Raw genomic sequence first — 21058 nt, forward strand, 5'->3', positions numbered from 1 at the left:
CAGTTCCAGTTATTCCTCCTTTATCTGATGTTGGCATATCTACTCTCCGGCCTAAGTGGTGGGCTAAGACCATCAGTGATCTTCGTCGTGATGAGCTCATTGAGGGTAGATCTTCCAGAAATAAGGGCAAGCACCAAAATACAATTAACTTTGCTCTCATGGCCAACATTCATAGCATTTATGAGCCTCAGACTTATACCGAAGCAAAAGGGATTCTAGAGTGGGAACAGGCAATGGACGCAGAATACCAGAGCCTTACGAAGAACAACACTTGGGTTCTCTTTGATCTTCCTCCAGGGAAGAAACCCATTAGTTGTAAATGGGTCTATAAGGTCAAGTATCATGCAGATGGTACCTTGGATAAGTACAAGGCCAGATTAGTTGCTCAAGGATTCACACAGCGGGAGGACATTGATTATGAGGAGACATTTGCTCGTACTGCTAAGATGAGTACCATTTGTCTTCTTCTTGCTATTGCAGCTCAGTTTGGATGGAAAGTCCATCGAATGGATGTTAAGAGTGCCTTCCTCAATGGTCAGTTGTAGGAAGAAGTCTACATGACGCAGCCTCCTGGTCATTTCGTGGTACCAATTATCATTCTAGTCAAAAGTTGTAATTCTTTATAATGATCTTCATGATCATTCATAAATAGAACAATCATTTTTTACCAAATTACTTTCGTAATAAAGTTGGCACCTCAAAGCTGAGTATTGGAAGGGTTGGTGCCCACCGTGAGTTGTAGTTCACCTTTGTATCTTTGGGTTGGTGCCCATTCATGTTAATGAAAGCTTTTTGATGCCATGGTTTTTTACCTGAAAGGGTTTTCCACGAGAAAATTTGGTGTTCTTACTTCTATGTTTTGCTTTCATTGCTATTATCTCTGTTTAATGTGGTTTCGTGTTTCTAAAAGTTTAAAGTTCTGAAATACTGGTTCACGCCCACCCGTCCCTCTCAGTATTTCTTGTGTGCTTCTCACAGACGATGAGGAAGAGTTTTGTGTTGTTGTTGTCTGTCTCGGCAGTGGCCCCCCTTCTCAGTATTTCTTGTATGTTTCTCACAAACAATGAGGGAGAGTTTTGTGTTGTTGTTGTCTATCTTGGCGTTGGGAGTTGGGGAGTTAGCAATGTTTGCTTGGGGATTCTTCGGTTGGAGGTGCCATCACCCTTGTTTCTAGCTGTTCTCCTTGGACTCCAAAAAGAGGTCTTCTTCTCTGGTTCTCCTTAGACTGAGTTGGCTACCTTGGTGGCTTTTGGGGCTAGTTTTGAGTGTTTTTAGACCTTCTATGTGGGGGGTTCTGAACTTCTGATGCCCAAATCTCGGTAGCATTTCTTCCTTTTTCTCCCCTCAAGTTGGACTTTGTATTTGTGGGTGTTGCTTGGTTGTTGACGAGGCATTTGATGGAAGTGGCTGAAGGGCCATCTTCTAATGCTGGCTTGGGTAAGGAGTTTCTTTCTGCTCAGGCTAAAAGGATTGTTGTTCTCTTTGTTGGGGGAATGGAGTGCCTTCTCCTCTTTGGTTTGAGTTGCAAAGTTGTTCTTCGCCAAGGTGCCTGTAGTGCTACACTGTGGGGGCTATCACTACCCAAATCTCGGTGATTATTCATCCTGATTCTCTTGCGTAGGACTCTCTTCTTCGGGGTGTTGTTGGGATTTGGACTCTGTTGGATGGAAGCAACCGATATGCATTCCTCTATTGTTGGCTTGTGTGAGAAGTCTCTTACTGCTTAGGCAAATAGGACTGATTTTCTATCTGCTGGGGGAAATTGAGTTCCTTCTCCCCTTGGTGTGTTTGAGGGTTGTGTGGTTTCCTCCCCTCCTGTGCTGGGATTTGAGTTTGTATTCGCCTTCGGCCTCTTTTAGGATCCTTGATGCTATGGTGGTCAGATCTTTGGCTGGGTTGAAGTCAGCCATTATTGGGAGACTCTTTGGATCTCAGCCCTACGTTATTGTTATTCGTCTCTAGGCGTCTAACAGCTGGAAAATTGAAAAGGATAAAAGAAAGTTGGAAGCTCTGTCTGGTTTTGCCCTTCAGAGCCAATTCATTAAGGTTTGGTTTCACATCTCTTTATTTAGGTTTGGTTTCTTCTAGGTGGTTAGCTTGTTTCCTGTTACCTTTGTTGGGCGCCCCATCTTGGGCCTAACTTTTATCTTTCTTCATTCCAGTTCAATGTGTATCTTGCTGTAAAAGGTTTCTGGGGTCTTTTCAAAACCTGGCTCTGGTTCATAGCTCCAGTCAAAAGTGCTTTCAATTTTGTTGTTGTTTGTTTGTCTAGTCTTTGGCTTGTTGTTTTGTAGCTGTGATAGCCTTGTTCTTCTATTTCGGTTGTTGATTGTTGGTTTCTATCTCACTCCTTGTGATACTTGTTTTGCTTGCCTCCTTGGCTCTTTTTTGCCTCCATGGCTGTTTATGTATTCCGGTTCATAGCAAAAGCGTTAGCCTAATCAAAGCATAAAACTTTTCTATTGTAATGAATTAAATTCTGCAGAATTGCTAATATATGAAATTCTCGTTAATTGGAATGTCTCACTGCTGTTTATGATAATGTGATGTGTTCGAAATGTTACTGCTATATGCTCTGCAATTTTTTTTAATTGAATGCATAATTTTTTATTTCTCATGTTGTGACTAAACTAATTGTAATGGATAATAAATTGTTTTGTTATTAATTGCTAAAGTTATAACCATTTTGTTCTCGTGTTATATGAATTGCCATATTTGCATTTAATGCATATTTTGACTTGTGCCATATTTTTGACAGATATATGCTCGTTGAATATGACTGAGTACCAAGAAGCTATATTGCCTATAGATATGTTGTTACTAACAGTTGTGCTAATGTTGCCTTTGTTGTTTGTGCTAAATGGGCTGCAAAACTCACTGTAATGTTGTGCCCCAGATTTTTGACTGCTAACATCTGCAGCCATGGCCCCATTGCAACCTCAACAACCTTCACATTAACCATGGCTGCTAGATCACAATCCTCCGATGCTAGTAGCCATTATCCATGGTTGCATTCACAGTCATATCAGCTTCCGTGCAACCACAAAATTTGATGATGTAGAAACATGTTGACCAGATGTTTTGGCTGTTTGCAACTTGACACATGGTAATAGGTTTGTTGCTCAAGATTATATGCATTCTGTTGGCTTATGGGGAATTGTTGTTTTGCCAACAATATAACAACATGAGACTTTGCTCATTCAAGCACTTCCAAAACTATAGGAACTACAACTTTGTGCTCTAAAACAAAGTTGTGGTCATGTCACTGAGGCTGCTACATTTTTTTGGGGTGAATTTGGAAGTTGAATGGATCTGCATTACTGTTCAACCCAATGTGTAACAATTAAAGCAGCTTGTTGATGCATACAAAGCCAACCTAGTTTACATTTCTATTATCATCTTGGGGAACCGATTCTTCAAACTTTGTAGATGGGGATTTGACATCGCTCCACCTGTTATCTCCCTAGAGGATTTGTAGAGAAATTTGTATTGCTGATATGCAAAATGTTCTTCACACATTGGTAGTTTAATTGGGCCTTGTTTCTAATAGATTGGTTGGATGATGTCATCACTAATGCTAAGGCATGTGGTTAGTTTACCATGGGTCATATCTTACGCTCATGTTGATTGCATCTCTTCTTTCCAGGGTCAGCAACATGTAGCAGCTCACCCCTAGATTTGCTATTGATCAATGCGCTCTCTAGATCCTAAAGCTCCATGTATTCAATCTGCAAGAGTAAGATGGCACACCAAGGTCTTCTTGCCAATGGAGTTAGTACACTTAAGCATTAAGATCCTCTGCTGGTGCCCCAATATTTGTAGTCCATCTTCATTAACCATGATGAGCACAAGCTTATATTGAGAGGGAGGGAGGCGGTGGGGAGAGGGGGGCAGTGAATCAGTATAAGACAAACTTTTACTTTTTCAACCCACACAACACCTCATGGATGCCATATCTATCACATCACAGTAACTTCAAATCTTTTCACCTGCCATGAAAATCGCTTCTACATTCTCTCTTCACCAAGTACACCACCCTCATGGATGTCATATCTATCACATCACAGTAACTTCAAATCTTTTCACCTGCCATGAAAATCGCTTCTACATTCTCTCTTCACCAAGTACATGTCCTTCACCATATTTGCAATGTCACATCAAGTATGATCTAGCATAAAATACCATTTATGACTTATTTAGCAATTATTTCATTCTTTGATTTGTTTGATATATTCATACCAATATGACATTAATATATATATATTATTTATCATTCTTTCTGTCAATCATATTTTTGGACAAATCAATATTTTTGTTGGGGGGAGGGGTATTGTGATATTGTTATCATTACATTTTTTTTGGAAAGTGGTTTGTTGTCATTAATTACTCATTAAGGGGTAGGTGATAGTGAATGATGGTGTGTGTATTTATTTTGAAAGTCTGGAAACATCCGTCTGGGTAAGTCTGTTATCTTGGCTAAATTTTAAGAACCAAGAAACCAATCTTTATTTAAAATTACAGTCATACATAGTTATCCTAGCTCCTCAAATAGGTTGGCAAAATGAACTATTAGAGTGGTTATAGGGTTGTTGAGACATGGACCAGCTAGGACTCGAACCTAGGACCTTCCATACGCTGCTGGAGTGCTCTACCACTAAGCTACTGGCCTCTCTTGGACCAGTCCATTGTCGATCCGGGTGTGGCTTATTTCCAACACCAACACCCCCCCTTAAGCCACACCTCTCGTGTGCTTGGGGCTCCTAGCCTGGACCTGGCCCTGATACCATGTTGAGACATGGACCAGCTAGGACTCGAACCTAGGACCTTCCATATGCTGCTGGAGTGCTCTACCACTGAGCTATTGGCCCCTCTTGGACCAGTCCATCGTCGGTCTGGGTGTGGCTTATTTCCAACACCAACAAGGGTCACAAAATTTTGTGGTGATTATTTGGAAATGGAAGATATTGAGGAAGTTGAGAATGAATTGGTAATTTTTGAAGGATATAATTTCGAATTTGAGCTGAATAGGGTATTTCACAGCTTGTTGACATTGCATGAGAAAGAAGTAGGAACACAAGAAGAAAAGAAGAATAGGTGGTGACCCAATTAGACAGGAACCTTCAAATCATACCCTATCGCTCAATGATTGAAGAGTTTGCAGCCACCTTTTCGAACAATGAAGCAACCATTAGAGGATTGAGGGTGGAAGCATCCGAAGCCACTATAGTTGAAGTCAGTGGTCTACGAAGAATGAGAGAAGAGTTTCCAACATCCCTAGACTCCATGACAACAAGGGTAGAATTTGCTTGCCCAAATGAGACTTTTAGCTCAACCAGTCAAGGTACCACTCAACTCTCTCTTTCTCCACTTTGGCATGCTATTGCTATACAAGTTATCAGGTACTTCACATGTGATAGGACACATTCCATGATATATATTGTTCATTTTAAATTGCTAAGTCATTTGAGACACAATAGACTAGTTAATGTGCCCAACTATTTGCAACACATGGTGACTACCATGGCAATAGAATATAGGAAGAAAAGAATACCCACTTCTTTGTCTCACCATTGTCGAGTTATTTTGTTAGTCAAGATAAGTCTATCTTTGCATTTTCCAAATGTAACACGGGGAGAGTTTAAGACATGAGACAATATTCATTGTAGGTTGTTAAGAAATGTTCCAGAGCCAAGAAGGGATAGTGAAGAACAACTTGTTAGAATTGAGGAAGAACAAGCACCCGAGGATAAAGAAACTGAAACTATAGAAGGGGAAACCTTAGGGGTTGATAAGGAAAATTTAGATGTTCCTTTCTCACCCCTTCAAAACTCTAATGTGCACGAAGAAGAGAATCTAGCACAAGGATTTTCTAGTGAAAATGAGCCAATGGCTTCACCCATAGCATCATAGGATGCACTTGCAGCTTTTGAAAATTTACCTCCTCAACCCTAAAGCAAAATTCTTCTACAAAGAAAGGGAAGGTATTTGTCTCTTCCTCTACCTAAAAACAAAGAGGTTAAGGGTTGAATCATCAAGAGAAGAACATGACAAAGAGACAAAGGGTTTTGGAGGAGTCTCAAAAAACATCCATAGGAAAAGAAAAGAAGAGAGAGTCAGAAGAAGAATTTGAAGCCTTAAAACCTATAAAATAGTCTAGGCAACAAAAAATGAGGAATAAGGGGACATTGGAGAAACAATATTCAAGGAGGTGTTCTAATCATTTCAATAAACAAAAATCTTCAGTAGAATAGGGAACCCTAATGTAGGAGACCGTACATGGGGATGACATTGACTATGAGAGGGAATATATGTTTAGAAAAGGAAAGAAATCAGAGTAGGGATGCAAGGAAGCTTGAAGTAGAGGCTGTGAATGAGAAAGAACAAGGGGGACTTGGTCAGAATGATTCTTAGAAATGGAAAATGAGGATCCTTTTGATCCCAAAAAAATACCTACATGTTTGCCTAGTCCTATGGAACATGGGATCATCCCTTTATGGAGGAATTTGATGATGATAATGAAAAGGAACTAGGACCAAACATTTCTATTAGCCTTCAGTATAGCCTAGAAGGAAAAGAAAAAGTAGAGCTACATGCAGCTCTAGAGAAAATATTTTTTTTGGAAGAATAATTGGCTAAGTTTAGAGAACGAGAAATTGCATTGAAGGGCAAGGTGTAGGAATTAGAAACACAGTTGGCCCTATAACAACAAGAAGGGTTTGGATTATAGAAATTAACCAATATGGCTACCATTGAGCTATAAAGAAAGGGACGCCATCTTGTGCAAGGCAAGAATGTAACCGCACCAACGACCACAATAACACTTGGACATGCCCTATGGAAGCAACAATTGAAGTTTGAATTACATAAAATGAAATGGAAGAGGGAAAAACATTTTCTCCAATAAAGACATGAGGTGGAATTAGAGGAGAAAAATGTATAAGTCAATTAATTGACTGTCAACTTGACTTAGATGGCTGATTTAGCCAACTAGTTGAGAATTTGTCACCCTCTTGCTGAGCATAAGTTTTATACTTGCAAGAGAAATTTCTATGTTTTCAAATTTGTCAGTTGTTAAATACTTTGCCAATCTCTATTGTATCACCACAATCATTTTTAGTTGCTTATTCTAAGGTTGATTCAAACACACAAGACCAGATGTGTGAGATTTACCTACATAATCTGGTTGTTCCCTACAAAACCACACAAAATCCTTTATACTATGTTGGAGACCTATAGCTCAAGGTGGTCACATCCCATCTTTGGAATGAGCAAGAGTGGAGAATTATATTAGTAGTATCAGGAACAAGAGAAGACACATCCATTGAAGATAAGAGTTGAGTGTGAAGAACCAAATGAAATGACCGTGGAATGGTTCAAAATGGTTACTAGGCTAGAGGTGATAGCAAAAATGTATGAACTTGGAGGACAAGACTATTAGAGTCCTAGTTGCAACCAACTTCTAGTTTGTTTGGTTACATTAATAAGCTATACTCACAGCTATTGCCAAGCTACTCCTAAAGTTTCTTGCAACAAATTTTGTGCTAGTTAGTTTCTCATTTTAGAATTTTTCATGTTTACTGTTTATGTTCTTAGTAGATTAGTACATTCTTTTTACGCAACGATAGAGAACTTAGGATCCTTGCTACACACATAGTGCCAATACTATCTTTGAAGATATGTACCTCGTAAATAATTAAACGAATCTTCACTTAGGACATAGGGTTGTCCCATTGAATACCTCGACCGGGCTGTGTGTATGATTAGTTGCACCAACTCAATGGATATAGTGGATACCAGTCAAGGGGGTTGAAATTATGCAACCATTGCCTTGAAGAACAATATGCTACATGGTTGCACATATTTCCTTCCTTTTTGATATATTTTCTTCCCTTTTGCAAACACACAAACACACATTTTAATTTATATGGTTAAAAAAAATTACAATTTGATGACTACTTAAAATATTTCAAATATATAAAAAAATAAAATAATTGAGGAGCCATATGGAATCACTTTTATAGAGAGATAAATAATTGCAAATGTAATTATTTATCTTTTACTATGAAATGTAATGGAAACATAAGTGCCATGCATCTCTTGTGAATGTTATATATATGTGGCCAAACAATAAAAAATGTGAAATGTTTCGCAAGGTCACTAAATCAAGCTCCACCAATTTGAATACACATCAATAATGAAAGGTCCATGGGCATAAACAACCCACATCCAAGACATATATGCAACCTATAAGTATAGGCTGCCTAAAAAACTGCACAACTTGTAGACCCAACAATGCAATATACAAATCCAAACCTAATATTGATAACCATGCCAAAATGTGAGTAATCTGAGACACATAATTGAGTATATAATGACACAAGCTCCAAGTCTTAAAGATTTAACTTGCCATAAACTTATATAGTCATCATAGTCAAAAGATCCTACAAATAGCTCAAATTAGAATAACAACAAATAAATTATATCAAATCAGCTCCAAACTTGATCCACTATGTAATGTTCTAAATGAGCTTTCCATCAACTATTGGAAGTCCAAAATATGACAATTTTCTCAAGTTCTAACCTCTCAAAGTCAAAAGGAAACATCTAAATTCTAACAAGCATTTCATTACCAAAACAAAAGAATTTGGGAAAATCAATCACACCATTATGTAGTGCTTTGAGTCGTCTTTTCAGTGACTATAAGAAGTCAACAAATTGACACTCCTAGACCAATGTATGCTCTATGGATAAAAATAACCTATTAGGCTAAATTTGCAAATATTGGTATACATGGATTTCAAAAAAATTCCTAATCTAATTAAATCCACATTTTTCCATTTTAATAGAAAAAAAACACAGGCGGATTCAGGCCAAAGAAATTTATATTTTTTCAGCGACATTTTCAAATTTCAACACTTTTAATTTTGTGGTAGAGAAAATAATTTTTTTGTTTAATTTTATTGGACATGGCCCATCGATCCCCATATTATTTTTTAACAATTTCATTTCCTTTATTATATATCCTCAGTCAAAGATTCTATGTGGGTCGAGGATGGAATTTCAGAGCCAAAGACGTTTCAGACAATTTTCTTTGCAAGGAAGAGGAAGAGGGTTACAAAAGGACCAAACTTTTCTTGGCATCCACCACAAATGGTTTGGGAGGATCAACAGAGAAACTCTTCTTTTTTTTGAAAACAAAGCTAGCGATCGGAAAACCTTAAGAGGAAGAGATCTCCTCAGAGGAAGTGGGGCTATGCAGGTACTTTCCCTGGTCGAGATGGGGGTTTCAACAAATTGCTAAGAAGTTTTGGAGACCAAAAGAAAACAAACATGACTAGGAGTTGAATCCAAAGAATACCAATGTGGAAAATGTGAAGAGGGTTTCAATCAATATAGAAGATGAGGATTGGAAGTATGCGGTTCATACGTTGAGTGAGAAGAGCTTCTTCATTAAGTGGGTTGGAGAGTGGCCGACTTTTTCGAGAGTCAAAAGATGGTGTGAAGAGCTTTGGGGAAAGGGTTGTATTGCTAAGACCCTTTCGAATGGTTTCTTCTTGGTAATCTGTGAGGATACAAAAAGTAAAGAGCTTATCCTGATTGGTGGTCCATATATGATGGGGGGCATGGGAGTTCATATAAAAGATTGGGAGCTGAATTTTGACCCTTTGACAACAACTTGCCTAGAGAATATTGGGAACAGAAACTCTCTAACAGATTGGGAACAAATTGGGGAGGTTTTTAAATGCAGACGAAGTCGTGGAGAAAAAGGACTTCAACGTCTACACTCGTATATGCATTATGTGGCGTCTTATCCCTCCACTACCTAAGGAGATAGAACTGATCTCAAATGAGGGTATTTGGGTTCAAAGGATTGAAGTGGAAGACATTGTTGAAACCTACAAGATGTGCAGAAATGATGGGCATAGCTCTGTGGAGTGTTTAGTGAATGGGAAAAGAAAAGAGAAGGTGGGAGAACCCAACCAAGGACAAGTGTAAGAGAAGCATATTATGTCTTTGAATGTGGATGAGATTGATCAAAATCGAGTAGTTAATATTAGAGGAAATGAAGGGAATGGAAATCAAGATGATATTTTGGAGGAGGTCCAATGTGAACAAGAAAATGGAACTTGTTTCATGGGAGAGAGGCATAACGCATCAAGCCCACACAATATTTTGCCTAATGTCGTTTGCTACAACCTTGATGGTACAAAAGGTTCCAACAAAAAACCTTGAGAGGAGTAACCCACTGGAAAGGACGAATAACTTAGGCATGATTATAGGTGGAACAGAAATTGGGAGAACCCCAATATCTACATCGATACTAATTAGAAGCCGTGGAGAAAGTCTTGAGCTTGGTGTCTCCCCAAAGAACCTATCGGTAGAGAACACCGATAGTATCGAAAAAGATGGCTTCTCCTGTCGTGGGTAGTTCTAGAATGGACATCAATGTAGTAGAGCCATGTAGTCACTCTGCTAAATCAAATTTAGAAGTAAGAACAAGTCCAAAACAAGTGACTTCGAGAAAACTTTGTTTTGGGGATGAAGTGGAGGTAGAAATGGAAGAAGAGGACCCCCTTGACATGCTAGAAGAGGAAGATGTTACAAATTAAAGAACAATTTGCCAAACCTTGACATCCTCAAGCAAAGTCAAGATTGGGGAAAAGTGAGCTCGAGGAAATAAGTCAAGAAAGATTCAATTGGAGATAGTGAGGAGTGCAAAAGGTCAAATGAAACTTAGATCCGAGAAGGGTGCAACCCTTCTTGGAGAGCAATGAAGCTCCTATCGTGGAATGTTAGGGGTTGTAACACCCCTGACAAGAGATCTCTGATCAAAAGAGGGGTTGATTAGGCGAAACCAGATATACTGATGTTGCAAGAAACAAAACTTAAGTTGGAGGATGTCAACATTCCAGATTTTATGGTGTAATTGGAATGGATATTTTGAGTAGGCTGAAGGGGCAACTGGCAAGCAGTGAGGATCAAAACCTTGACAAAAAATTTGGAGCTCGTTCTCATCAATGTATACGGGCCAATGTTTGGGAAGGATAAAGTTGAGGTATGGAACCAACTAACCATCTTTGTGCAATCTCTAAACAATACTTTCTTCATTATGGGGGGTGATTTCAATGCTATCAAAATCCTATTAGAGAAATGTGGGGGAGTTGGAGGCATGAATATATCTCAGAAAGATTTTGAACAATTCATAACTTGCAATGGATTATTTGAACCAAAATTCAGGAATGGGACCTTCACTTGGACCAATAAACAAGTAGGTGACAACAAAATTGCTCATAAACTAGATAGATTTTTGCTGGGGGGAAGTTGGGCTAATCTTCCTTTGCTTTGGGAAGCTTCGATCCTTCAATATTTAGGGTCCATCACTTTCCCATCTCCCTTCTCTTGCATCATGACACAATACCCATCAGATGCCCATTTAAATTTGAGATGTGGTTGAGAGACGAAAATCTAGCTGAGCTTATTGAGAAATGGTGGTTGGAGGCTCCTCAAGCTATAAGCACCAAAGCTTTCAACTTTTCCTGGAAGTTGTGAAATATTATTTACAAAAGTTGAAGGAGTGGAATAGAGTTCATTTATGGGAACATTTTTGCAGAAAAATTAAAATTTGAGAAGGAATTGGCGGAGCTAAATGAAGTTGTCATCCAACATAGAATGTTAGACAATAAATTTCAGAAAGAAAAAAGTCTTTACCTGTGATTGGTTGAGGTGTTAGCAAGGGAATAAATTTTCTGGCATCAAAAATCAAGAGAGAACTAGTTAAAAGATGGAGATCACAACACAAAATTCTTTCATACTTTGGTCAAGGCTAGGAGGATAACATATCGGATAAGTAAAATTAGAAGTATGGAAGTTCAGATGCTCAAGTACATCAGAGATATTGATGCTGAAGCAATTGATTTCTACAACAAATTGTAATCAGAGGATGAAGTAAGAACACAAACTGATGAAAGAAGTTTTGGGAAACATTGCACATATAATATCGAAGAGGCAAAATGGTATGTTACTTCAACCTGTGTCAATGGAGGAAGTTAGAATTGCTCTCTTCTCAATGGAAGGAGACAAAGCACCTGGCCTAGATGGGTAGCCAACTTCTTTTTTTCCAATTTTTTTGGGAGATTATGAAAAAAGATATATGGGAGGTAGTAGAAGAATCATGCGAGAAGAGATACATATCAAAGAAAATCAACTATACTTTTCTAGCCCTGATCCCTAAGAAGGAAGTGGTTCCAATCTTTGAAGACATGCATCCTATCTCCTTGTGCAACACAGTATATAAGGTTGTTGCAAAAGTGATGGCTAACAGGCTAAAGAAGGTTCTCCCAAAGATTATTTTCAAGGAACAAAGTGACTTCACCCCAAATAGATCAATTGTGGAAGGGATTATAATTGCACACGAGGCAGTGCATTCAGTAAGACAAGCTAAAGCAAATAGAATGATGATTAACTTGGATATCTGGAAAGCTTATGACCATGTCAATAGGCCTTTCTTGTTGAAAGTTTTGGGTCGTTTAAGATTCCATCAACATTGGATAGAATAGACTAGAAGTTGCATGTCGATGCCTCGTATTTCAATATAGTCAATGGAAGTTTGCAATGTATCTTCTCAACTTTTATAGGTATTCGTCAGGGTGACCCTCTGTCTCCAACTCTCTTTATTATCATGGCAAAAACTCTTGGAAGACTCATATGTAAAAGGAGAGAATTGGGCAGGTGGAAAGGAATTAAGACAATCCAAGGTGTAGATGCTGTTACACATTTGCAATTTGTGGATGATACCTTACTGATGGGAGAGGCTTCAATTAGGGAAGCTAGGATTATTAAAACAACTTTGGACAAATACTGCAATGTATTTGTCCAAGTAATTAATTGGCAAAAATCAAGATTCTTTCGCTTCAACATTGCAATGGATATTAAGAGGGAAATATCAAAAACATTACACATCAGGTTAGTGAAGCTTTTGGGTAAATTTCTTGGAATCCCTTTGTTTGCTGGAGCATGCAAATTGTCCCTTTGGAACAAACTAGTGGATAATTGTTTAGGTCATTTAGAGGGATGGAAGAGTAAATGGCTAGCATCTACAGGAAGAATTATCATGTTAAAATCAGTTATTTCTGCCATTCCATTATATTCAATGGCATGCTTGAAGATCCCTTCCAAGATTTTTAAAATAATTGAAAGAGGTATGAGAAAATTCTTTTGGAATGGGAATTAGGAGAATGACAAAATCACCTTAATGGTCTGGGACAAAATATGTAAACATAAGAAAGAAGGGGGGCAGGGTTAAGGAAATGGAGCCTCATAAATGAAGCTATGGGGGCAAAACTTGTTTGGTGTATGTATGCCCATCCTCCTAAAAAATGGGCGAAAATCTTCTCAAATAAATAGCTAGACAATTAAGATAGGGATATAATTCTAACAATTAGACAACAAGAGGATCAGCCATATGGAATTATATACTTGACTGTAGAAGATCATTCTAGACCATTTAACATGGAAATTGGGCAATGGAAGGCGAACTAATTTTTGGAAAGACTCATGGGAAGGCATGTTGAATCTAAAGGCTAATATGGATATATCCTTCAGGGAAATTCAATCAGTTACAAACACAAAATTGGGCGAAAAAGTTTCTGATTTCATGTAGAGGACGGAGGATCAGGGAGCTTCCAAGTGGACATGGAGAGATATAAAGGAGTTGAATCTTTCAAGGGAAAATGAACACCTTTTGAAAGAGATCCTTGACCAGAGGAATATAATGTTGATAGGTGAAGATGACTCATTGATTTTGTGTCGATCGAAAAGCGACAAGTACTCGATCAAGAATGGGTATAACCTAATAGAACAAAATCTGGATGAGGAGCAATGGCCTCATCATCTATGCTGGAATGCCAATTGTCTCCCCAAAGCGAGGTCTTTCTCTTGGTTAGTTGTTAGAGGGAGAATTATTTCTAGTGATAGATTAAGCAAATTGGGTTTTATGGGTCCATTCAAATGTGTTATGTGTAAAAACGATATGGAGTTTGTTAACCACCTACTCCTTCATTGTTTGATAGCTCAAGATTGTTGGACAAGACTTCTAAGAAAACTAGATTGGTATACCCCTTTATTGGCCTCTATGAAGGGATGGTTCCAAGTTTGGGGAGTTGAAGCAAGCAAATCAGTGTATTCAAGCATTTGGGATGTGGCTACTTTAGCTCTAATTTGGAAGGTGTGGAAGGAGTGTAACAGATGCATATTCCAAGACAAAGAAGAGGACTTAGAAAGGTTATGGAGCAGAGTTGAAAGATGGATTTTAGAGCTAGTCAGTGTAGCTACCACTGGAGTAAATGTAGATAAACATCTGTATAATTGGTTAGATAGTAAAATCCAGGCAAATTGGCCATTGATTAATTTCAAGCCTGTTAATGAGCCTAAAAGGGTTCATCCCTTACATATTGAAGGTAGGATCACAAAATGGTCTTCGCTAGAACAAGATTGGATCAAAGTAAACTTCAACGGTGCTACAAAAGGAAATCTAGGACTAATGGGCGCAGGTTGTGTGGCAAAAGATTTTAGGGGACAAATAGTTGCAGGTTGCAATCAAAGATTAGGTTGGGGTACTAACAACAAAGTTGAAGCATATGCTGCCTTCTTGGCTGTTTGTATGGCAATAAAGTTGAATGTGAACAATATCCATCTTGAAGGGGATTCACAGATCATGGTGAATGCAATTACAAAAGGTCATGCGAAAAATTAGAAAATTGACAAAATCATCTAGATCATTAAGAGATTGTTATCTAATTTCAATAAATTTAAAGTCTCTCATATGATCTGGGAGGGCAATATGGATGTCGACTCCCAAGACAACATGGCATTTTACCTCCAAGTTGGCGAAGTAAAATGATCTTCGATGACCTCTGACATGCCACAGGGTGTGGGATAAGTAACTATACATTTTGAATTTGAATGGATAATAATTATCTGTTGTGGGAAAAGTTTGATGTTAGCTGGCACAAGATGAATTTAATGAAGGCGATGGATCATCCAAGAGGAATGCATTTATTATTGGAAATGCTTGGGTGGCCTTAAACCTGCTTGGGAAAATGAGAGGACCCCTACAACATGTGAAAGGACAAGGGGCAGACCATGGTACACACAAATTGGCTAAGGTGGAGGTGGGAGAAAGTGCAGCCAAGGTGAGTAGTATGTGGGTGGTTGGTGGATATGATTTCTCTGTGAGAGTATCACTAGGAAGTAGATTTCCAATATGCGAAAAGACATGCTTCTATTTACAACGGTTACTTCGTACAATCACAACGAGGTGGCATGAGAATTTCCAGATGAATTTATTGGATGGCAAGGGACAAATGGGCGATGGATTTAATTTATGATGTGGATGGATAGTAGGTTATTGTTTGTTTGGCGCTAAGTGAAGAAGGCGTGTTGGTGAAGTCTCTCTCATTTGGAGTGTGTAAGAGGGTGGCACAATGCAGGCTAATTTCTCCCTACAAACCACCATGGTGGCTTTCTGGGGAAGATTTTTGAACGAATGCCTGTCTCATGTTTTCAAATTATTAAAGCCAACCTTCCTGACTAGGGTAAAAATCGTCTTGGGCGACGAATATTTGAAAGGCAAATATCGATATCGAACTAACATCGATATCGCTTCTCTATTTTTGGCTTGGTGTCTTGAGTTTGAAATGAAGGATTCAATGTTTTGGTTGATGCATTTGTGCGTGAAGGATGAGTGGTGTTGGGGTTGGCGAATCTAATAGGGATGGCTTGCCAAGGGGAAGGTTTTGTATGTCCAGGTGGAGATTGGCTTCACGTCGGTGAATTATTCCACCTCTCCGACCCTTTCTATTGTGGAGTGCAAATGGTAATAAAGAAGTAAGACGAACCTCTACCCAAATTCGCCTGCAAGGCATAAAGGATTTCCTTAAAGCCAGAGAAGACCAATTGGCGAGGGAGGAAGTTGTGAAGTGGTTACCATGAGAAGTCAACCAGGAGCGGGTGCAGGAGATCGCAACCCCCAAAAGGAAGCGAGGTAGGCCTATTGGTTCCTTCAGTTTGAAACACTATCGTCATCTACTGGAAGGTTCATCTTTGGCCATGCAAATTCAGACTGGGGGTCCTGGTGAAGTGGTGGGAGCAATGACAACTGAAGACTGTAGCAAGCACGTTGTGGAGTAGTGATCGTGTTTCCCCTTTGTTAAATTATGTTTATATATGTTACCGAATTTGATTAAGGAAGTGGAGCCCATTTTGTTAGTATGAATATATAGCATACGGGCATATAGATCTAGATTTTGCAGGTGTTGGATTTTATGAAGTTTTTGAATTTCAGATTTGAAGCAAACTATGTAAATCTTTTTTGATAATCAATATAATGGCACAATTATCGATCAAAAAATGAAAAAGACCCACTGGTCCCCATGGTACCAATAGTAACGAGGGTTGAGCCCTGCAATATTGTGGTACAATGAGTATTGGCTAGCCCTACAAAGTTGACATGGCCTATAGCTCTATAGGCCTGTAGATACCTATCGATACCCATATGGGGATCAAGGGTAGGTGACTTGGCCCCCACCCAAAACTTATATATATATATTTTTTTGCAAAAATTGACTCTATAAAATAAAATCAAATAGGTTTTTATTTTGCCTACATATTTTAATAATTTTTTAATTTTTGGCAACTATAACAAGGTCGTACAATCGTATCTAAAAATTCTACAACTTTGTCCAACATCATCAAAGGGGGTCATATTTTATGTTAAAATTCATCTCCTAGACCTTCTAAATCCAACCATGAGGTTTGTTTTTGTCTAGGGGTATATTTGCGAAACCTCACCTCTCCCCAACTCTGCCCCCCACAAAAAAAAACCCTGAAAATGAATGTTCAAAAGAGACCCATTTATAAATAAATTTTCATAAACCCAAATTTGCAAAAATGCCCACAAATCTATAACCCCAAAACCCCAAATATAGAAATAACAACCTGCATAAAACTCTCACATCTTTCCATGTTTTCATTATATCAAGCTATGAATTTAAATTTAACATGCAATTTACTCAACCTAGGGTTATAACACCACAACCATGACTCTGATACCAAATGTTGGAAAATATGCAGCCATAGAATGACAATTTCTACATACCCAAATGAGAAATCAAGAAAAACAAGTATTCAAACTCCACATGCAAAAGAATAGACTACATAACCATCAAACATGATACAAGATATACCCTAGAGAAACCCTCATGAGAGAAAACACAGCCTCCGAAGGAATCCATCTACCATGTATTATTCAACAATGCAACATTACAATCATCCATGAACACCTCTCAATCATAAGGCATCTACAAGCACTCTATATGAATAAGCATGTGACCACACATCCCATGTGATGCTTCGTAACCTTCACAAATGCTAACCTAGCTAACTTGCGAACCTGCTAACCTTAAACAACTACCCTTATAGTTGCTTTTATAGAATCAAACTCCCACAAAACCACCAAGCGGCGTTACATAAAACCATGTGACTAAAACCATGGGATTACAAACCATTGATCCTATTAGAATAATATCTTAATTAATTATTATTAATAGTCAATATTGTATCTTAATGTAAATATTAGGTAGTTTCTTATTTTCTTCAGTTTACGATTGTTTCATAATAGAAACATCGTTTTGTAATTCTTTAAATGATCTTTCGATCATTTCTTTAATTCATTCAATTATTTACCAAAACATGGTATTAGAGCCGGAAAGAGGATAAAATTAGTTTTTCAATTTCGAAATAAATTTTTTCTGAAAAGAGAATTTATTTGGGCCAAAACTTTTTGTGAAGGAAATAATCTGCTCGAGTGATTCCTTTTTCGGGTAGCTTCTTTTATCCCGTACGATTTTTTTTTTCTTCTAGGAGAATCGTGATGGATTTCACAACCTCATTTGCTCTCGATTTGTGACCTCCTGCGATTTTTTTTACGCGAACCGTTTTTTCTTTGCGCGGCGACTTTGTGTCACAAAAACAATGTTGGGATTTTTTTGTTTGCAACTCGCAATCTTTACAAAATTATGCCCGATGCGATTTTTCTTCGGTCATCTCTTTCTTTTCTGACGAGTTTCTTCCTGACTCTTCAAAACCCACAATTTTTTGCGCCCTTTTGTGTTTATTCTGTGATCTGCATTCACGTTTTTTGGGTTTCGGGATTTCCAGTGATATTTCTTTTCTACAATCTTCTTTACCTGCACAATGGGGTTTTTTATTTCTTTAGTGTGCGACGTGTTTACGTTGCTCTCTAAAAATCACTCGTGTTTCAAATTTTTCAGCATTTGAATATGACCTAGGGTTTTGCTGACAAGGGTTTTTATAAAATCCCCTGATTTTTTAGTCAAAATAATTTTTAACCCACAGATTCTTTATGGGTTTTTTACGAAGACTTCTGGGTCTTTGTCAATTTTTTTTGGGTATGTCGAAAATCTATACATTGGGATTTGTGTTAGCCGTTCTTTGTACTTCTCAAATTCTATACTTGAATCTACCTCTATTTCTACATTGTGATCCGTTCCTCAAATTCTCTAATCAATTTTTCTCCTTTTTTAGAATTTCTCATTTTTCGTGTTAGAAAGAGTGCAAAATGGCATCATTGACTAACATCATGTTGGAGGGCAGCCACTGATTCAATGACAAAAAATACAACACATGGAAGCAGCGGATGATGACCATCTTCGAATATTGTTGCCTTGATGATCTCGTTTTGGGTAAAGAGGCTCCTCCTACTAGAGCTGGACAAGATCAGGATAAGTTTGATGAGTGCAACCGGGAAGCGGTCATGCTTATCAAGCTTTCAGTTATTGGTGATTAGCTTCCTCAAGTGCCATTAGATAAGACAATTGTAGAAATCTGGACAATTTTGAAGGATCTCCATGAGACATCAGATAAGAGCTGTGCTTTCTTCCTGAAGAACCAACTATTTTCTACCACGATGGATGAGCGCATGTCCTTACAAGAACATCTGACAAAGATTAAGGACATTTGAGATCAACTCAAAGCAATTTGCAGGAAAATGGAGGAATAGGATATGGTAGTTATAACCCTCAAGAATCTACCTAAATCCTATGAGCACTTCATAGAAACTCTCAACATTACTTCAACAAATGTTTACCTAAAATTTCCAGAGTTGTGCACCAAACTTCTGCAGCAGGACCGTTGGAAACAACAGTTTGGTAGAAGTGCCACTTCGTCCTCCACCGAGCAAGCCTTCACAGCCAAATCCTTTCACAAGGATAAAGGCAAATCTTAGTCATTTCAGCAAAAAGGCCCCAATTAGTCTCAGGAAAACTCGAAGAAAAAGAAAGTTCAGTGTAACTATTGCCACAAATTTGGTCATGTGATCAAGGATTGTCGAAATCGGATAGCTTCCAAATAGAGGAAGTAGGGAGGGTCTCAATCTAAAGCCAATGTCACAGAGCACTCTGAGCAGAAATAATCTGCATTCTACGCTTTCATGGCGAATCATCTTGCAGATCATGTGAAATCTTGTGCTTGGTACATAGACTTCTGTGCCTCTCGACATTTCACTCATCAGCGTGATTGGTTCACAAACTTCTCTCCTTTCACTGATTCAACCATTTTTGGAGGAGGTGAAGAGTACACCGTTGTCAGCAAGGGCAACATTCCAATATAATCTGGTGGGAGGAATCTCATATTCGTCAATGTATACTACATTCCTGGCATGGAACTGAACCTTCTCTTAGTGAACTAGATTATGCGTAATTCTCCTCAACTTGATGTGGTATTCACTTCACACAAGTGTTCGATTGTTGATTGTGCGACTCAGACTACTATGACAGTTGGCATCGAGGATCATGGTCTATACGGACTTGTGGATACGGGTGATTCTCTTGAGCATGCCTTTGCAGCTAAATCATCTTCTATCAGCAATATCTGGCATCAATAGTATGGTCACCTGAACATTCACTACCTTGCTCAACTTGTTCGAGAGGATCTTGTTCTTGGCTTACCTGAGATTCAGACTCAAAATCACCGAGTTTGTGGAGCTTGTTAGGATGGGAAGCGACACAGGATACCATGCAAGGATGGTGACTCATGGCGAGCCTCAAAGGTATTGCAGTTGGTTCACACTGATGTATGTGGTCCAATGAATACACCTTCTGTTATTGGTTCCGGGTATTTCTTTCTTTTTATTGACGATTTCAGTGGTAAAATGTGGGCATACTTTCTTAGACATAAATTAGATGTATTTTTTGTATTTCAAAAGTTTTAATGCCTTAGTAGAAAAAGAGTCACTGTCCCATAGTCACTCTTAGGTTAGATATTGGGGGGGGGGGGGTTTGTTCTACTGCTTTCTCCAACTTCTGTGATACACACGACATCAAACGCTAGTTAACCACACCTTACACTCCTCAACAGAATGATGTTGTTGAACGTCGAAACTACATTATAATTGAAATGACTAGGTCAATGTTGGAACACAAGAGTGTTCCTAAGAAATATTAGGCAGAAGCAATATACACCATAGTCTATCTCTTTAATTGATCTCCCACATAGGTTGTTAAGGGAAAGACTCCTAAGGAAGCATGAGTTGGTCGCAAACCCAGGATCAATCATCTAAAAATCTTTGTCTCTTTAGCATATGTATGTATTCCAAATGCCAAGCACTCCAAGTTGGATTCCAAGAGTCATATGCTTATGTTTACTGGGTATAGTGACAACCACAAGGCTTACCGGTTGATTGATGTAGACATTGATTGTCTTATCTTCAGTCATGATGTTGTCTTTGATGAAGAATGAGGACCTTTTCAACTTCCCTCATCTGAGAAGAATTATGAGGAATTGACATTTGAAGGCTACTGATTTGGGTGTCTGTCTTCCATTTGGTTCACGTGATGGAAAGGATGATGCAAAATCTGAATTTGATGATGCACTACCTGAATTTCCTCTGGATGATGCTAATCTTTTGCTTGTTCAACCTATTCCAGTTATTCCCTCCTGAATCTGATGTTGGTTCTTCTACTCTTTGGCCTAAATGGTGGGC

This window comes from Cryptomeria japonica, chromosome 5, assembly GCF_030272615.1.
Source record: "Cryptomeria japonica chromosome 5, Sugi_1.0, whole genome shotgun sequence".
NCBI classification, from domain to species: domain Eukaryota; kingdom Viridiplantae; phylum Streptophyta; class Pinopsida; order Cupressales; family Cupressaceae; genus Cryptomeria; species Cryptomeria japonica.